This window comes from Chiloscyllium plagiosum, unplaced genomic scaffold (assembly GCF_037043375.1).
Source record: "Chiloscyllium plagiosum isolate Xiang-an unplaced genomic scaffold, Cpla_swu_hap1 HiC_scaffold_26, whole genome shotgun sequence".
NCBI classification, from domain to species: domain Eukaryota; kingdom Metazoa; phylum Chordata; class Chondrichthyes; order Orectolobiformes; family Hemiscylliidae; genus Chiloscyllium; species Chiloscyllium plagiosum.
Window position 1 is genome coordinate 36,519,757 of NW_028270164.1, and position 19,245 is coordinate 36,539,001.

Below are 19,245 nucleotides of genomic sequence, written 5' to 3' on the forward strand. Positions count from 1 at the left end.
TATTTGAAATCACAAGCATTCGGAGCACTGCTCCTTCATTCGACTTCACCTTCAAATAAACCTGTGGGACTATGGCCTGGTGTTGTGTGACTTCTGACCTTGTCCATGACAGTCCAACACCAGCAGCTCCACATCATAACAATTCTGTATATTGATAAAGGAAAAGGCTCCCACTAGAGCCGTCTTATGGTGCAGTGGTAGTGTCTCTACTGTGGAGAGCTGGGTTTAAGTCCTACCTGGACTAGAGGTGTATGATAATATCTCTGAATGAGCTGATTTGGAAATATAAAAAGGATCCCACTGCACAAATTGATTAACTGTAAACATGGATGATTTATTGGCAGTGAATAACAGGTGAAAATTACCAAGAGTGACTTGGTAGTGTGAAAAAAGATGATCAGTTGTAAAACAAAGCTCCGACCATGTGCAGTTCCATTTGTGCCTAAGTGTTCTTGCAGAGGGAGCACCAACACTCACGGTGTCTTTAGAGAGAGGTGAGCACTGCAGAGGATGAAGTGTCTTACCTCCCCCTTACAATTCCATTTTGATTTAGCCTCCTCCTTCATTTTTTTCCTCAGTTTTGTTGTTGTTGTGCTGCCCCTGATGGGTTTTGCAAGTTAATTGTTCATTTACTTAGAGACATGGATGATTTTGTAGTGTACGATTAAAAATATCTCGGAAAAACATTTTATTGATCTGTAAAAGCATCTCTGGATATGAAGAAAGAAAATAATGAGAATAAGTGTCCCAGTCCATCTCTGAACAAATGAAAATAAAAGGTCCCACCTGCTTTACAGCTGTGTCATAATTTAGAAATATAAAAAAAGAGCAGGAGTAGACCATTTGACCATTCAAGCCTGCACTGCCATTCATTATGATCATTGCTGATCATCCAATTCAATAACCTGTTCCTGCTTTTCCCCAAAATCCTTTGACTCCTTTAGCCCCAGTTGCTATATTCAATTCTTTCTTGACGTCATCTAATGTTTTGGCCTTGACTGCTTTCATGGTAATAAATTCCATGAGTTTACAACCCTCTGGATGAAGAACCTTCTCCTCATCTTAGTCCTAAATGGTCTACCCTGTCTTCTTATACTGTGATCCCTGGTTCCCTACTCTCCACATTGGGAATGTCCTTCCTGCATCGATCCTGTCTAATCCTGTTAGAATTTCATAGATTTCTCAACGGGTTCATTTTGTTTTATAAATGGCTAGTTTGCACCAGTAAGAGGAGTTGCAGTTTGTATTAAATTATGAAATGCAAATAAACTGTTGTGGAAGATGGACTGACACTTGCTTTCTAGTTTGGTAAAGGGAGGGCTAATATTGAAACATGACTAACTGTTGCTATCCTTTCAACAATTCGACTGAGATCAGGTCTATGTAAACCATGTGGACAGGGATCACTGATGGGACTGTGTGCTATATTATGTTACTCCAAAGACCATCAATGAGATGTTTTTTTTCTGACATTTCATTACAAGGGTAGTATTCAATAATGCATCACAAACAGAATTGTTCGTGAAACTAAAATGACAGTGGCAACATGGACACAAATTTAGGGGGGGCATGCTTAGCACTGCTGCCTCACAGTGCCAAGGACGTAGCTTTGATTGCACTCTCAGGTGACTGTGTGGAGTTTGCACATTCTCCCTCTGTCAGCGTGGGTTTCCTCTGGGTGTTCCGGTTTCCTCCCAAAGTCCAAAGATGTGCAGGTTAGGTGGGTTGGCCATGCTCAATTGCCCATAGTTACAGGGATGTGCAGGCTAGGTGGATTAACAATGGGAAATGCAGGGATAGGGCAGTGAGGCGAGACTGGATGGGATGCTCTTCAGTGGGTCAGTGTGAACTCAATGGGCCAAATGGCCTGCTTCCACACTATAGAGATTCTATCATTCTGTGAAAATCAGCCATGAGACAGAGAGCCAATGGCAGCGATGAACATTTTGAACAGTTACTACTAGGACAACAGCTTTTGGTTTTGACACATTTTAATAACTTGGACATGGTTATACAGGGCATTTTATTTTAATCAAACTGTTCATACATATTATGATCCATGTCTGGGGCAGTTGGGATTTGAACCCTCATCTCACAGCTCAGAGATAGGGACATTACCACTGGGCCACAAAAGCCATAGGCATAATTTCTAAGTTTGCAGATGACATGAAGCTCAAAATTGTCATAAACAATTAATGTCCCACCAGTAGCATTGTGTTTAATTAGAGAGTCATAGAGATGTACAGCACGAATGCAGACCTCGCGGTCCAACTCATCCATGCTGACTAGATATCCCAACCTAATCTAGTCCCATTTGCCAGCACTTGGCCCATATCCCTGTAAACCCTTTCTATTCATATACCCATCCAGATGCATTTTAATTGTTGTAATTGTACCAGCCTCCACCACTTCCTCTGGCAGCTCATTTCATTCATGCACCACCCTCTGCATGAAAAAGTTGCCACTTAGGTCTCTTTTAAATTTTTTCCCCTCACCCTAAACCTATGCCTTCTAGTTCTGGACTCCCCGACCCCAGGGAAAATATCTTGTCTATTTACCCTACCCCTTTTGGAATATCGTGTGCAACTCTGGTCTCCCTACTATCGGAAGAATGTTGTGAAACTTGAAAGGGTTCAGAAAAGATTTACAAAGATGTTGCCAGGTTTGGAGAGTTTGAGCTCTAGGGAGAAGCAGAATAGGCTGGAGCATCAGAGGCTGAGGGGGTGACCTTATAGAGATCTATAAAATCATGAGGGGAATGGATAGGGTAAATAGATGAGGTCTTTTCCCTGGGTTGGGGGAGTCCAGAACTAGAGGCCATAGGTTTAGGGTGAGAGAGGAAATATTTAAAAGGGACCTGTGGGGCAATGTTTTTACACAAAGGGTGGTGCGTGTATGGAATAAGCTGCCAGAGGAAGTGGTGACGGCTGGTACAGTTACTACATGTAAGAGACATCTGGAGGGGTACATGGATTGGAAGGGTTGCGAGGAGTGTGGACCAAGTGCTGAAAAATGGGACTAGGTTAATTTAGGATATCTGGTCGGCTTTGTCCCAAAATGAATTCTGCAGGCACTTGGTTGGAAAACAGCACCATGTTGTGCATCCCAAAAAAACCAGGACGATTTCTTTTCTACAAACCATGTTGTTAATCAAGCAAAGGAGGAAAACAATAGGCATTACCCTACCCCCACTGGACAAATAATTTTACAGTGATTGATTGTTAAGATAACGTGTAAAACAATGTATTATAGTGCAATTCAAAACAAATTTATCAACGATTATGTGTGAATGACTACAGAATTAAGTTCCAGAAATTATAAACGGTGAGATCAAAATTCTCATCATAACACGTGTACAACGTATATACACGAAAATGTAAGATTTACAAGAGAAAAAATGTCGAGTAAAATTGTATTAGAAAATAAAAGAATGGACAACAATGCTTAGCAGTCAGAAACCATGTGAAAGTAAAAACATCTTTCAAAATGTAGAACAAATTGAACAGCAAGGAGTCTTGGTTATCAACTGTTCTCCAGTAAATATTCATCACAACTCTAGACAGCATATTAATGCTTCACATCATGCAACAGAAATTGGTCCCAGGTTCTGACATAAACAAGTAATGCCAGAGCAGCCATCCATTATATCCCGTGGAACTGCCTATTAGGTTCTGCATATAAGTGGCAGCTGCTCTGACAGCATTGTTTAGCACCATCAACCAAGGTGAATTCTGAGCTCATGTCTCCTCCAGAAAGAAGTGGCCTTCATTTTAAAAATCCTCCCTCATTGGAATAATGCAGTAAATGCAGATTTTTGTGGGGCGATAGTGGCCTAGTGATATTATCACTTGACTATGAATCCAGAAACTCAGCTCATGTGCTGGGGACTCGGTTTCAAATCCTACCATGACAGATGGTGGAATTTGAATTCAATAAAGAATCTGGAATTAAGGATCTAATGATGACCATGAAATCATTGCTGATTGTTGGAAAAACTCATCTGGTTCACTCATGCCCTTTGGGCAAGAAAATCTGTCATTCTTACCTGGTCTTGTCTACATGTAACTTCGCACCTCAGCAATGTGGTTGACCCTTAACTGACCTCTGGGCAGTTAGGGATGGGCATTAAATACTGGTCTAGCCAAAACAAATTCTGGTCTCCCTGGTATAGGAATGATGCTGTGAAACTTGAAAGGGTTCAAAAAGGATTTACAAGGATGTTACCAGGGTTAGATGGCTTGAGCTATAGGGAGAAGCTGAATAGGCTGGGCTATTTTCCCTGCAACATCGGAGGCTGAGGGGTGTCATTGTAGAAGTTTATAAAGTTATGATGAACATGGATAGCATAAATAGACAAAGTCTTTTCTCCAGCATGGGGAGTCCAACACTAGAGAGGGAAAGGTGAGAGGGAAAAGATTTAAAAGGGACCTAAGGAGCAACTTCTTCACACAGAGGATGGTGAGTGTATGGAATGAGCTGCCAGAGGAAGTGGTGGAGGCTGGTACAATTGCAACATTTAAAAGGCATCTGGATAGGTCCACGGACAAGAAGGGTTTAGAGCGATATGGGCCAAGCGCTGGCAAATGGGATTAGATTAATTTAGGATATCTGGTCGGCATGGACGAGTTGGACCAAAACGTTTGTTTCCATGCTTTACATCTATATGACCCCATGATTCTAGATGCCCACATGCCACAAGTAAATAAAAAAAAGTTTGAGTCATCTCCTCAAACATTATTTGTTCTGCAAATGCCATGTCAAAAAAGTAAAAAAAGGAACTCGCTGTCAAAATATGGTTAATATGTGGAGAGATCTGTTGCTCCTAATTTAATTTCTCATGGTGGCAGCCAACAATTAAACAATCTGTACACAACAGCTTTAGATAAATAGTTTTATATGGTGCCTTTAAATTAGTAGAGCATCCCAAATGTTCATACGCCAGAGTAATCTCTGGCATCAGCACAAATCTGAGTGATGGCACTGTCACATCACTTCAATAGAGCTTGTGCAAGCAAGAAATTAACAACAGGATGTTATACCTCATGTGCATTTGTAAGTGAAGAGGCATCCAGTTTGCATTCACTTTCATGTATGGCATGTAAGTTTCATCTTCCCACTTGGCTAACACTAAATTCAAGAAATATAGGATTAGATGCTGAAATGTGTTTCCTAACAGCTCTGAATAGAAACATTCATTTAGCTAACTTCAATTGTTCTGTTGTGTCACCAGGAAATATATAATGATGCACTCTGTCTAAACATGTGCGTATTGGCTCAATTGACCTCATGCTACATAATTAAATGTATGTTGTAATTGCAAGCAACTTTAGTGCTCATCCCCCTCTGTTACTCATCTTTAATTAATCTTCTCTGATGACAAGGTTTAATATCGATAAAGCACCATTGATGTAAGTTCTTGGGGCGACATTAATGTATATTTTGAAATCTCCTACATGCTCTATAGGATGTTAGTTATATAGCTTGCACCTCAGTTTCTGGTCTTGGATTGATATACCGGAGTTTCAGTACTGTCATCTGTAGGTGGAGCATGTAACTAAGTAAATAGAAGACAAATTGACCTCCTCTTTTGCCTATTACTAATTGTTTAGTTTCTATTGATCTTTTTCTGAAAATTGTAAGGATAAATGAACTGAGTTCTAGCAGAAAAAATGTCACGTAATCAGCTCATCACTAGAGTTTAAAGGGTGATTAGCAATGGACTGTAAATGTTGGCCTTCTCAGATATATTCATATGCCAAGCAAGAAATTTAAAAAATGTAATGAACATTAATGATATGGGAAACTGGCTTTTGGCACTCATACCAAGTTATCTTAAGTTTTCATTACCCCAGCAGCATTTGGTTTTCAATACAACTTTCCAAAAACCATTTGCACCAGAGAAATTTATAAAATCTATTTGTTGCTGGGCTCTTGAGACACAATCAAAGTATCTTTAGATTAAATTAGATTTCCTACAGTATGGAAACAGGCCCTTCGGCCCAACATGCCCAAACCGACCCTCCAAAGAGTAACCCACTCAGGCCCATTCTCCTTCCCTATATTTACCCCTGATTAATGCACGTAACACTGTGGACAATTAACCTGACCTGCACATCTTTGGATTGTGGGAAGAAACAGGAGCACCAAGAGGAAACCCACGCAGACATGGAGAGAATTTGCAAACTCCAAACAGTCAGTCGCCTGAGGCAGGAATCTAACCCAGGTCCCTGGCACTGTGAGGCAGCAGTGCTAACCACTGAGCCACCATGCCATCCCTACCTCTGAACTAGGAGGCCTGGGATTCAAGTCCCACCTCATCCTCAGATGTATCATTACAGGTTGCTTAGAAATTATCTATAAAAATAATTTGACATTGTGAATACAGCCATCAGCTTCACAATATAATCTTGGGACAGATCCATCAAAATCTATTTATTGTTGTCATATGAGGTAACCTACTGAAATAGGAGGCATTATTCTGAACATTCTTTTTTGACACAACTGAATCTTGCACCATATCAGAAGATAATAGGATTCGGCTATAGATTTTAAGTCGCTTCCATCTTTACTAAAACCTTACATTATCAGTCTTTTAACTGGTCTGATGGGAGTAGTTTTAATGATATGCAGGGAAGAGGATCAATTTAACCAGTGTTAAGCTGGATAAGAAACCACCCAGTAATTCACTGCTTGAGATCCAGGAGATTTTAACACTCTTGGAATTATTTGCATGATTGATGTCAGCTTCCAGCCTATGATCAACTGATTCCCAACATGTAGAATGTGGTTTTGTGGGAGTTAAGAGCAAAGTATGCCCGGGGGTCATCTTGTGCTAGGCACCTCTCTGCTTGGTTAATCAATCAGATGGGTCCCAAACATATCAGGCTGAATTTTACAGTTTTTGACTAACTCCCAGTTACATTTTGTTTTTTGGAGGGATTTCTGCTGCAGGGTCTCGTGAGTTATCTCCCCACATCTTACCAAACTCAATGACTACTTATCCCATTCCCTATGATATCCATGAGGTCTGATCCCATTCCCATCAGAACAAATCATCAATCAGCAGATATCTACCAAAAACTGGAAGAACTTTGGATGCCTGTATATCTGAAACAAAAACAGAAATTGCTGGAAAAGCTCAGCAGGTCTGGCAGCATCTGCAGAGAGAAATCAGTGTTAATGTTTCGGGTCAAGAGACCCTTTCTCAGAGTTCTCAGAAGGGTCACTCAACCCAAAACGTTAACTCTGATTTCTATCCGCAGATGCTGCCAGACCTGCTGAACTTTTCCAGCAATTTCTGTTTTTGTTATCTACCAAAAGACTGGCGTCCTGGCTGCCTGTACCATCTTTGAGAGGGTAATATTAACCCAGATGCCAATTGGCAATCCAGCATTGCCTCTCACTGGTGATGTAATGGAACATCCCCAAAGCCAAACTACCCACGGCACATAGTTGACATTCTCTTGCCCACTTCTCACCCTCGGCACTGTTTAATCAGCACATCAAACACTGTACCAGCCTGTCTGAACATCAGCAACGTGTCGTTTCCAGGAGAGGAATATCACGTGCAAGATATCTGAAACACGAGCATTTATTTACAGACAGTAGAGGCTGAGATTCTCCCTGAAAATGCATGCCTGATTTCAGCATCATAACCAATAAATACTTCACAGTCTGTAATCATGTGCTGTACCCAGCTCTCTTCTTTTGGAACCGTGTGTCAGTGAGGTTTTGTCCAGCTTATTGTACCCAACACAGCTGATTTCTTTCAAGAGTAACCACAGCATCCTCCTCCCCACTGTCCTTGTCCCCCATGGAAGACTGCTCCGGTTTCCTCCCCAGTTCCTCAGTATCCAGCACATCACCTCATTGCCTGCTTCTGTTGTGCAGAGCATTGCACACCTGGATGTTGCAGCACACTCTGTCTAGACTCTACTGAAGATCTCCCCAGACCATTTCAAGCAGTGAACTATATCTTCAAAAGTCCAGTCATCTGCTCCAGCAGAGTCCTGATCGAGGCATGGGCGCCATTAAACCTGCACTTGTCATCTGTCAGGAGGTTGCGCAATGGTGTGATGAGCCATGCTCGCAGTGAGTAGCCCTTGTCCCCCAGTAATCAAGCTTGTAAAGCACCAGTACTCTCAAACACCCCAGGTAGGTGGGACTTCTCTAGGATGTAGGAGTCATGGCAGCTGCTAGGATAAAGGCACACACCTTCAGGAAGTGGTAACAGTCATCACAGGTGACCTAGACATTAATTGAATGGGAACGCTTCCCCGTAGATGAATTCCACAGTATAGTGAAATGGCCTCATCAGTGACATGTGTGTGTGCATGTGTGTTAAAACTCACACAACACCAGGTTATAGTCCAAAAGATTTATTTGGAAGTGCAAGCTTTCAGAACTAGCTACCAGATGAAGGAGCAGTGCTCCGAAAGCTTGTGATTGTTAACATTATCCACCCCAGTCCAAAACTAGCACTTCCACATCATGTGTGGTTGATGGCACCTACACTTGAGCGACACCAGCTATGTTCCTGAATCCCAAAGCCTGGGCTGCAGCACTCACTTCATCACATGGCAGAAAAATCTCCCACTGGCAACTGTTCTGTTGCATTTGTGGGTGCATGACTGAGAGATGTCAATTGTCACTCCCTGAAAAGAACCAGTTGTATACAGGCACAGTGACATTCACAGCTATTGAAAGAGGACAGCCTTTCACTCTTATGGCCCTCAGTTCCTGCTCCAGCATCTGGGGAAGTTCTGTGACAGTGACCCAGGACATAAGGAACCTGTGTGAGCATTGCGCCTCACTCATCCCAGGAAATGGAGGTTGGGCTGAAAAATGTTGGTTCTCCAGGACAGTCCATGCATCATGAAGGGCCTCTGTCAGTGACCTCTCCCTGAGCTGGGCGCTCTTTGTCTCTTTCCACTACCTGCTGCTGCTCTTGGCCTTGCTATCATCCCCAGTCTGCCTTCTCCTTCTAAAGTTGACAGTCAAAGTGATCAACATGCCACCAGCAGCTGGCCCAAGGACTCCTCCCCACCACTCCCAACCAACTCTATCTTCTGCATGTAAACCAACATCTTCCTGGCTAGCATCAGTTCTGAGGAAGGGTCATTGCATTGGAAACATTAACTTTGATTTCTCTTCACAGATGCTGCCAGACTTGCTGAGCTTTTCCAACACATACTGTTCATCTATTTCACTTCATAGAATCCATACAGTGCAGAAACTGATCATTTGGCCCATCAAGTCTGCACCAGCCCTCCAGAGTATCCCACCAGAGCCATTCACATCCCTGTAACCACACATTTCCCATGGCTAACCCATCATCCTGCACATCCCTGGACACTACAGGGCAATTTAGCATGGCCAATTCACTGAAACTGCACATCTTTGAACTGTGGAAGGAAACCAGAATACCTGGAGGAAAACCAGAAAGACACAGGAAGAATATGTAAACTCAACACACAGTCACCCAAGGCAGGAATTGAACCTGGGTCCCTGTGATTTGAAGTAGCAGTGCAAACCACTGAGCCACCAAGCCACCCCCTACCATCTCTGCTGTCATTAGCATTCCCTTTGCTTTTAGATCTGGCCACTTTTCTGATCTATTCCACATTACCTTTCTTTTCCATGTTGAAACAACGTAAGTAATGTTTTTAAGCTATAATATGGTTTTAAGGAGCAAGCTTCAAAATATTTGGCACTAAACTAAAAATCTGTCTTGAACTTATTGTAAATGCACGAATATTTCTATGCACTTGAGTTTTGAAACTTGCATAGAAAAAGTTTTCTGAATGGTAGAGAGAGGGATCATATTTCTCAGCACCATACTGAACAGGCTGGTAACTTGCAGAAGTTAATGACGGTAAATTATTATTGCTCACATCAGTGATTCAGTACCGACCCCCACACAACAAGCCCATTTCTAATTAGCAAAGAACGGAACAAGCAAAGTCATTCAGTGCTTCAGGGCAGTCTTGCTTAAAGAAAATCCTCGAAGGGAAACCTCACGACAGAGGGGAAACACCACTCATACATTTTGACAACTAATAATTTCCTGGCCCTGTATTCCATTCTTTGCTCTGCAAATTCTAAAGGAAATTTGACTGATGCCATTAGTACATAGCAAAATTAACTGCAGCTGAATATTTTGTGGATCAGCAAGGTCATTTCACAAGTGTTCTCTCGAAAAACCCCAAACACATTTGGAAGTGACCTTGTACTACTACAAATATTTGAAGAATTAGATTACTTATTTTATAAGTTCACAGAAGAGGGGCAAAGAATATTCCCGACCGGAAGAGACTTGTAAAACATAAGCCAAGTCTGTAAAATGTTGTGGATCATGGATAATTCAAATTCATGCAAACTAACTAAAATGGTACATTTTTGAGAATGCTGACTTAGTGGAATATTTTTTCACTTATGCTTATTAACCCCATTAAACATAAAAATGGGATGGTACTCAACTTCAACATTAAGTATAAATTGAAATTATCAAATACTTCATGCTGTATCTCGATTCTTAGGCTCCTGGGAAATGGACTCTGTCCAGGACAATGTACCAGGGTTGAAAAATGAAATATATATTTAAAACGTTTTCCACTTTATTGAATTTTGCTTAAATATTCTACGAGGGATTATATGGATCAGTTGAGTCAGTGATGGAGCAAATTGTCATGGTTGTGGAAATAATTGACTTGTTGGGCAAAATGACCTTTTATTTTCTGAATTTTAAAGGTAACACATTGGGATTAAAAAAGCTATAATTTACATTTCAAACATAAATTTATTACACAAGTGTTTAATCAAACAATAGGTATGTAAAGTCAGTGAGATCAATTCCTTTTATTCAACCTTAAAATGGGTGAGTTAGGTTCTTTTTACAAGTAGAACTTAATAGGATGTGGAATGAAATCAACTGGAAAAGTTAGATTTTTGAGATGATTTGATCTTTGGTTTTTATCATAGATAACTTATAGAGACTCCTACTAGCTTTATACTGGATATATTATTTTCTTCAAATACATTTACAAAGCATGTTCAGTTTTCTCCATAAATAAATCATTCAATATTTGACGTGTTGCAAAGAAGATATGTCAAATATCCAATCCCTCTGCCATGTGTATCAGAGGTGCTATGTGTACTATCAATAGCATGCAGTGTAAAACTTGCAAGGGAATTTTCAATAGAACCTCCCAAACACATGCCACCAGCTATAAGGACAAAGGGAAGTAGATGCGCATATACATCAGGTTCACTTCCAAATCCCAACGTTACACAGCATTCTGACTTGAAAAACATATTGTTGTTTCATCATCTTCGCTTGGTCTGCATTTCTCCAAAGGCAGCGTTTATACACATCTAGATGAACATTAACTGGTTTTATTGAACATAACTCTAGAAAAAGGCTGGTAAAAGGGGAGATCCTATCTGGAACCCGACAGAATCAGGCACCAGTTCCATGTGATCTAACGCCACTGTGGCAAAGGTCCTTTTGCATATGCTCAGGAGTTATCCTTCATGTGAATATAATTCACTTTACTTCACATCTCCCCTCCCCTCCAAAGGTGTTTTATCCCTATGAACCTGGTGCACTATTTACACTATGTGTCAACTGACACCATTCCTACAGTAAGAGAGGACAATGTACCTGGAGCCCTACAGAGTAAGTTTTTTTTAAAATGAAATAAGTGTTTTGCATATGTGCTAGAGATATTCTTAGAGTAAATATATAATTTGACCCTACCAAGCGTCAGTGCAGGGCTATCTTCAGCACATAGATTGCAGTAATGCAAGAAGAATGTTCATTAGTATCTTTGCAAGATCAGTTATGAATGGGAATTAACTACAAACACTACACAAAAGTATAATGTTACATCATTACTACATGAATAATACAACTGTATCATTTTATTTATGTAATTAATAGACAGCTACATCTTTGCTATTCCAGTGATTGTCCCTCATTTCATGCTCATCTCAAAAGCTTACATTGAAAATTACCCATGCATCCATCTTTTGTCTGTGTCTGCTTGTCTATCTATTTACCTACCTGAAATTGGTGTCAGGTTTCCAGTTAAATGCTGGGGAGCTATGTTTGGAAGCCTCCTTTGCAGCCTTAGCAGCAGCCACTTCTCTTGGTGTTCTTGAAGCTGCAGAATTGGCAGAACTCTTATTGGGTCAGGTGGGTGGACAGACATGTTACCATCTTGAACTGGAATGGTTAGGGACCCTAAATAAGAAATCTCCACCATAACTCTGCTTCTCTCTTTACTGGTGTTACTAGCCTTACTGAGAAAACCAGAAAGCCACATCAGAAATATTATGTGTTAGACTGCATAGCAAATACCATAAAGAGTAGAGTTTTTGTTGAGACAGATATTAGCAACATTAATATTTTACAAATCTGTAAGATCACAGACTTACACAAGTGGTCAGTGTTTACTGACGTTATTGTATATTATCCACATATAATTGATTGACTGAGGACACTATACTAATTCCATTCCGTTAAAGAGAGTGACTGAAAGCGAAGTGTGTATCTTTCTAAAGAAATGCCGCATGTCAAGATGTCATGTATTGGTCTTAAAGGTACAAGTCTGACTTTTTCTGGAATATATGCCATTATACAACATCTCACTCGGAATGGACAGTAAGTGCTGGCCATCCTGTGAATGCATAAAAAATCAATTTAACACAAGGACTACATGATTGGGGTCTAAAAACCATAATATTTTGATTATCTCTTGGGCATTGCCATCCATTGTCATGGGTGTAAATTTGGACACTTCTTCAGTATTGGTTGACTGTTCATTACAAACTGTTGTGGAACAGTGTGTGGCACTTTGGATATTTTTCTGGGCAATTGAATATTCTAACAATATGTTTTTTTTCTGGATCATAGCTTGTATATGTCATGAAGTGCTGGGAACTGTCTTGATTGGTGAGACAATCCATGCCTCAAGCATGATTTGGTTCTTCCACTGAATCTATTGCTGGAATCAAGAATCATTACAGCATTTGAACATACTGCTGGCCTACTACAATTGCTCCAAAGTTGTACCTTCTTCTTGAATAGTGTCATGACCCTGATGGGAAGAATTCACTGTGAAGCAAGCTCAACTATTTCATGGGTTATCACAGAAGTGAAATGTGACCAATTTAATCATAAGAAAGGTTAATTTCTGACTGTAAATACTACCTAAGATAAAAGAAAGGTGCACTGGGTTTCACCAATAAACAAAAAAGACTTAGTTATTATAAATAAATTTATCCGCTAATGAGTGGCAAAATATATCATTAATTTTCAACATGCAGACTTAAATTCAGTCGCTTTAAATCCCAATTCATTCACAAAAAGAACAGGCAAAACTACTGTAGAATTATCATCTGTGGAAAACACAAACAAAAAGAAATCAATTCTGTAGAGCAGGAGTCCAAACCACAAGGGGTGGAATGTGGTGACTTTCTCATAGTGCTTTAGGATTTTGCTAATGATATGCTGTTATCCAGTGCAGAAGATCTTCAATTCAGTAGTTGATCAATTGGACCAGTAGGTTTTTGCTTGCTTTGGACATTGTTTTCAGAGTCTTTGAGTGCTGTTTATTTCCCACTGACAGAAGAACGCAAGCTTTCTGGAGGTTGAGGTGCAACTGCCCTCCTTCATAGAGTCATAGACAGTTCTATGATAAACAGCAACTTGAATATGCAGTAAAACTATTTGTTCAACAGTTTTTCAAGCCAAAGGTACCTGTTGTGTCTCTGTCTCACAAAAGTATAAAATCCAGTTTCTCCAAAGGTAGATGACCTTATGTAACCAATAAGTCAACCTTCAAGTTGTTAAAAATAATTTGTTTATTCCCTACAACATACTTGTGTACAAACTTCCATCTTTTCCCATTTATATTTTCAAAGACAACTATATAGTCATTCCAAAAAAATGTTTTTCACAACTGAAACTAACTTTTTCAAAATTTAGCAACCACTTATTGTCACTAACTAGCTGTCAGGCCTGGCTTTGATTGCTCACTTATTGCCGCTATGATGCAATTTATGGTGCTCTTTAAATTAATCCAGGTGACTTTTAAACAGAGAATCAGGTTCATATTGAGACAGATATTTTGATATTTTTTGACAAGACTAACTGCTAATACTGTTGCAATATGACAGACTTACACACAGCCTGTTTTGTGCTTACTGCTGTTCCTGTACATTACATTCATATAGCTAATTAACTGAACTGTATTGACTGATGCCAATACAGTATACAGAAAGAATGACTGAAGGTGAGGTGGGTACCTTTACATTGGAACATCAGATGTTTGATATCATATAACTTGCTTAAAGGTACAGATGTGTCTGGTCTCGAAACTATGCCATTGCATAAAAGTTTGTTTTTTATATTCATTGCCTCTTCTTTCATACCTACTTGTGCAAAAAGCAGACAAAGCACATGCTTAAGTCTGCTTTTCTTGGGCTCCTGAAATAGACTGGTAGCCTCTCACCAGACACCATAAGTGGTACCACTTGACATAAAGCCTGGCTGTCAGGAGTCTCCTCTCATTCTTACTGTTAAGTCAAGGATTAACTCCCAAGTATGTATATAGGAAGCTATACCTTTCAACATCATTTCACATAGCAGCATAATGGCTCAGTGGTTAGCACTGCTGCCTCACAGCACCAGGGACCCAGGTTTGATTCCACCCTCAGGTGACACATTCTCCCTGTGAATGCATGGGTTTCCTCCGGATGCTTCCATTGTTCAAAAATATGCAAGTTAGGTGGCTTGACTGTCCCAAATTGCCAATAGAGTTCAGGATTGTGCAGGATAGGTGGATTAGCTATGAGAAACGCACGGTTGCAGGGTTAGGGTGGGAGTATGGGTAATATACACTTTGGAGGCTTGGTGCGGACATGATGGGCTGAATGGTCTGCTTCAACACTGTAGAGAGTCTATGACCACTTTATGATGAAGAAACTCTAAAGAAAGAGCAAAAGCTTAGACCTTCTGCAGAGCTATACTATATAGAGCTAGCAGAGTGTAAATGAACAATTGCAGAAGAAGCAAAAGTCCAGCTATCTCCCTGTGTTGGAGCAGTGCAGTAAAAGCATCATCTAGAATTCCACCTGACAGCAACAGATGGTAGCATAGGTGAACAAACTGAAAATAGCCTGAAAGCTGACCCAGCAGCAGTGTTTGATACAGTGGGTGAATCTTCCTGGCGAGCTTCCTACTGTCACAATGAGCAGAGAAAGCAAGGAAGAAAAAGATCACCCAGCACCTAGCAAAGTACTACCACAGGAAGGAAATCTTGACAAAGGTGCTGAAGTGGACTTGACCTTCCTAATTCCAGAAACACTTGAAAAATTGGAGAAAGAGATCATGTGGTACAGAAAAGCTTCAGGGTTAGCAATAGGGCTAAGTCAGTACCATGCTATACACAATCGACAACATCATTGATGACGTGCTTGTTAGACAATAGTGAATTGAGAGATGGCAGTATTCACGGATGCAATTGACATATTTGAGCCTCACTTTAGTGTTCATGGCACAACATTATAATTGAGAGAATGAAATTGAGCAGATGAGGGAGAAAACCCTATGGAAGGCATCAGCTCCATGATTAATCACCTTTGCTGCTTGGCAGCCAGTTGTGATTAAGGGATGCTAAAGAAAATGTTAATAATAGAATAGTGATGGGGATTTTTGGCAAAAGTCTTTCTGACTTCCTAGAGAATATCTAACTTCGATGAAAGCAGGTGCATCTGGCTGGACAGGTTGAAGTCCAAAAACCACAATCAAATCCTTATTGGGAGGAAGAGACACATCCCTTGGATTAAGAAGCTCTGAATCAATTCAGTATATGGGTGCAAAACCAAAACCACACAGTGGCACCAGTCAATGAAGGATGAAAAATGAGCCGCAAGTGTTATCTTGTCATGTCCTCATTGTGGCAAGAAGAAGATCCATGGGTATAAAGATGACTCCCAAAATACACTTGGTCATTTCAAATCAAAGTGTTGTTCCAAGGAATTTTTTTAAGCTTACCTTCAATACAAAAATCTCCATTCAGAAAGTAAAGAGTTCACTTTCCTTTGAGAAATCAAAGAATTAAAAGCAAATGCTGGAATGCAAATATGAAGGTTAATGGAAATCTAGCAATTTTAAAATACACAGGAACAACAGCCTCAGTATCTTCTAACCAGATAGAATGGCACAATCAAATAACATTGCAAGCTTTAGCAATTCGACTACAAGATTCAGGAGGGATCAAACTGAAGATCAAAGGGCAGTTAACAGCAAAGCTGAAGTACAAAGACAGAAGGGTCACTGGATTTGAAATACTAACTCCGTTTAGTCGCCACAGTTGAGGCCAGACCTGCTGAGTTTCTCCAGCAATTTCTGTTTTTGGTACTATCAGAATTCGTGTCGATCTTACTCATATGAAAAAGGCAGTGGAACATGAAATAAATTCCCTTGCTCGAACAGATGAGAGTTTGGCAAAACTTGCAAGGAGTACCATTTTCACAAAGCTGGACGCTAATAATGGATTTTGGCAGTTAACAGGAGGTGAAAGGTCAAAGATTTTAACATTCTTCACTGCGTCCTTTGGGCATCATTGCTTTGACTATGTGGGATCACATCTGCATAGAAATATTCCAGAGGATAATTTTAAACACGTTGGTAAGATTGGAGGGTATCATGATCCATTGTTATATGAAAACAGAGCATGACCAAAGAGTAAGAGATGTGTTTAAAATTCTACAAGATACTGTTTCACCCAGACAAGAAGTGCAAGTTCTCAAAACCTGTAAAAATATTTTAGGAAACATTATGCAAACGATAGGCAGGGTGGTAGACATAAAAAAAATTAAATCTTTATGATTTCCCACCATCCAAGAATGTGACTGAATGACAAAAGTTCATGGCAATGGTGACACAATTGGACACATTTCTACTGCACTTATTTCAAATCAACAAACCCTTAAGGCAACTCTAAATGCAAGATCAGCATGGTGTTGGGATCACCATCACCATAATCTTTTGAGAACATAAAAGGAATGTTAATATCTCCTGAAAAGAAGAGCAATCATAATCAATTGTCTCCTGGAGAGGAGTGAAGATTTTGAATTGGCATTCTTGAGCTATCATTGCTGCTGTTGCACAACTGTCGAGCAGGACCAAAAGCTAAGGACCCGACATCTTTCCCTTATACACTCACTGATGCATGCCTCACTGCTGATGGTCACAGACACATTTGGAAAAGGGAAGAACAGTATTGAGCAGGCCTTCTCACACTTTTGTCCAATGCCATGGGGCACACAAATTGTCCTTGCAGCTGAAGAAATAGTCTGGAACAGACAACAGCAGTACAAATATCAGCTTAGCTTTGTATCCAGAGCTGAATATCTCAAGATGGACAGGGGTAGTAAAATGGCCTAGTCAGTCAGGTCAAACTTACATTACTGACAAAATGACTGCCCAGAAATGGTTGCTTCTCTGGAGTCTAATAACACAAAAGGAATGCAGTGTATGAATAGGATTCACAAAGGGAATCTACAAGTAACTAAGTTTCGAACTAATTTTTATTAATACTGTATGTTGACTATAGTCAGTACTTTGAACTGTTCCTTGCTTTGATCAGATGCATATCATATTTCTAGATTCAAATACTTAGTGAGAGAGAGTGGGAATAAAAAAACCTGGGCAGTAAAGCTCTCTGAGATAGAATTAGAGTTAAGGCTCCTAAAAGTCAGTGTTTACAGATCCTCAACAATTACAATGAGAACTCTGATCCAGGTTGCAAAGATTGGTGAGACAATATCAACGACTATCTCTATGTTTGTGCACATATAAGACTTGGGGGGGAAAGGAGTGATGTAAAAAGTTAACTCTCCACAATGTAAATAGGATGTTATGTCATTGGTGCTGTCATATCCATATGATGATCTAAGGAAAGATCAACAGCTCAGACCTTGTGTAGTATTGTAACAAATACAGTTAGCATGATGCAAATAAACAATTGCTTTAAAAATTACCCCAAAGTTCATCATCTGTCTGCCTTAGAGTAATACACTGAAAACATTGTCTAGAACTCCAACCGACAACAACAGACTTACCATCTGCCATAATAATTGGGAAGGATTTACAGGTTGATTAGCAACCTGTTTGTTCACGTTACGAATGCACCTTCTGTGAGTATCAAGTCCTAGAGTGAAACATGAAGCTGGAGCTCCTGGGTCAGAGACAGGGATGGTACACGCTGTGCCACAAGATTTCTCTTTATTCCTGTCTGCTTGGGCTAATTTGCATTTTGTTTCTAAAAATTGAGCTTAATGTTAATCTTCAAAGCACCATTCATTGTCCTAATCCAGCAGTTTCTCAGAAAAATGCAAAGGTTATCCAGCTAAAGATCACTTGAAGTCTCCGCTTTAATAGTTGAATGTGTCACAGCCTATGTCACTGTGGCCCCAAGTTAAGGAAGAATGTGTTTGCCTGTGGAGTGAATGCATTGCATGGAAAATGAGTAATTCAACCATAGTGTTTCAATAAAAGAGCTGTAAACATGTGTCACACATTACCAGAAAGGGAAAAGGAGAAAGGAACTAGGGCAGATGTCGATAAGTGCCTAAACAGCTCTTTGTAATACGTAAAATTCTAAGCTATTGAATATAAAAATGTGTTTATAATATTGTGAGACATTAATTGGATATGTTAGATGAGCCAACAGCTTATTTCAAGCGGAAATCATTATTATGCACGGATAAAAGCTAAAATGTTTTGCAGTAAAATCTGTGGTCTGTGCTGAGTGACCTCATTGCAATGAGGCACCAATTGGGGTGTTCCAGTTGGATGTAGTGCCAATGACCTAGGTTATTGCATCTCACAGTTATCCAATGACTGCTTCTAACTTTGTATGTTTATTTATCTGTATATAGGACTCATCAAGTAAGGAAAACATTGGTCTTTGTTACATGCCTTTGTATTCATCCAGCCTGATGACTTTCCCCATCTCAGTTCACACCACAGATATTTAACCAAACTATGAGGTTGGGAGGAAGTGTCACCGGGCCCAAAATGTTAACTTTGTTTTCTCTACACAGATGCTGACAGACCTGCTGAGCTTTTCCAGCAACTTCTGTTTTTGTGACGAGGTAGCGGGCTGGTTATTCACACATCTCCATTAACAATGGCACTTCCATGTGTGAAACAGAAGAAAGCTGGGATAAAAT

At 40.1% G+C, this 19,245-nt stretch overlaps 1 long non-coding RNA gene across 1 annotated transcript in view; it reads right to left on the reverse strand.

Moving 5' to 3' along the window:
- LOC148145133 (uncharacterized) overlaps positions 1-18,382 on the reverse strand; it is a 163,652-nt gene extending 145,270 nt beyond the window's left edge. Inside the window, exon 1 of the long non-coding RNA XR_015750945.1 lies at positions 18,133-18,382. This is a non-coding gene — a long non-coding RNA (uncharacterized LOC148145133). The remainder of the gene's footprint in view (positions 1-18,132) is intronic.
- Between the last annotated feature and the right edge of the window lie 863 nt (positions 18,383-19,245).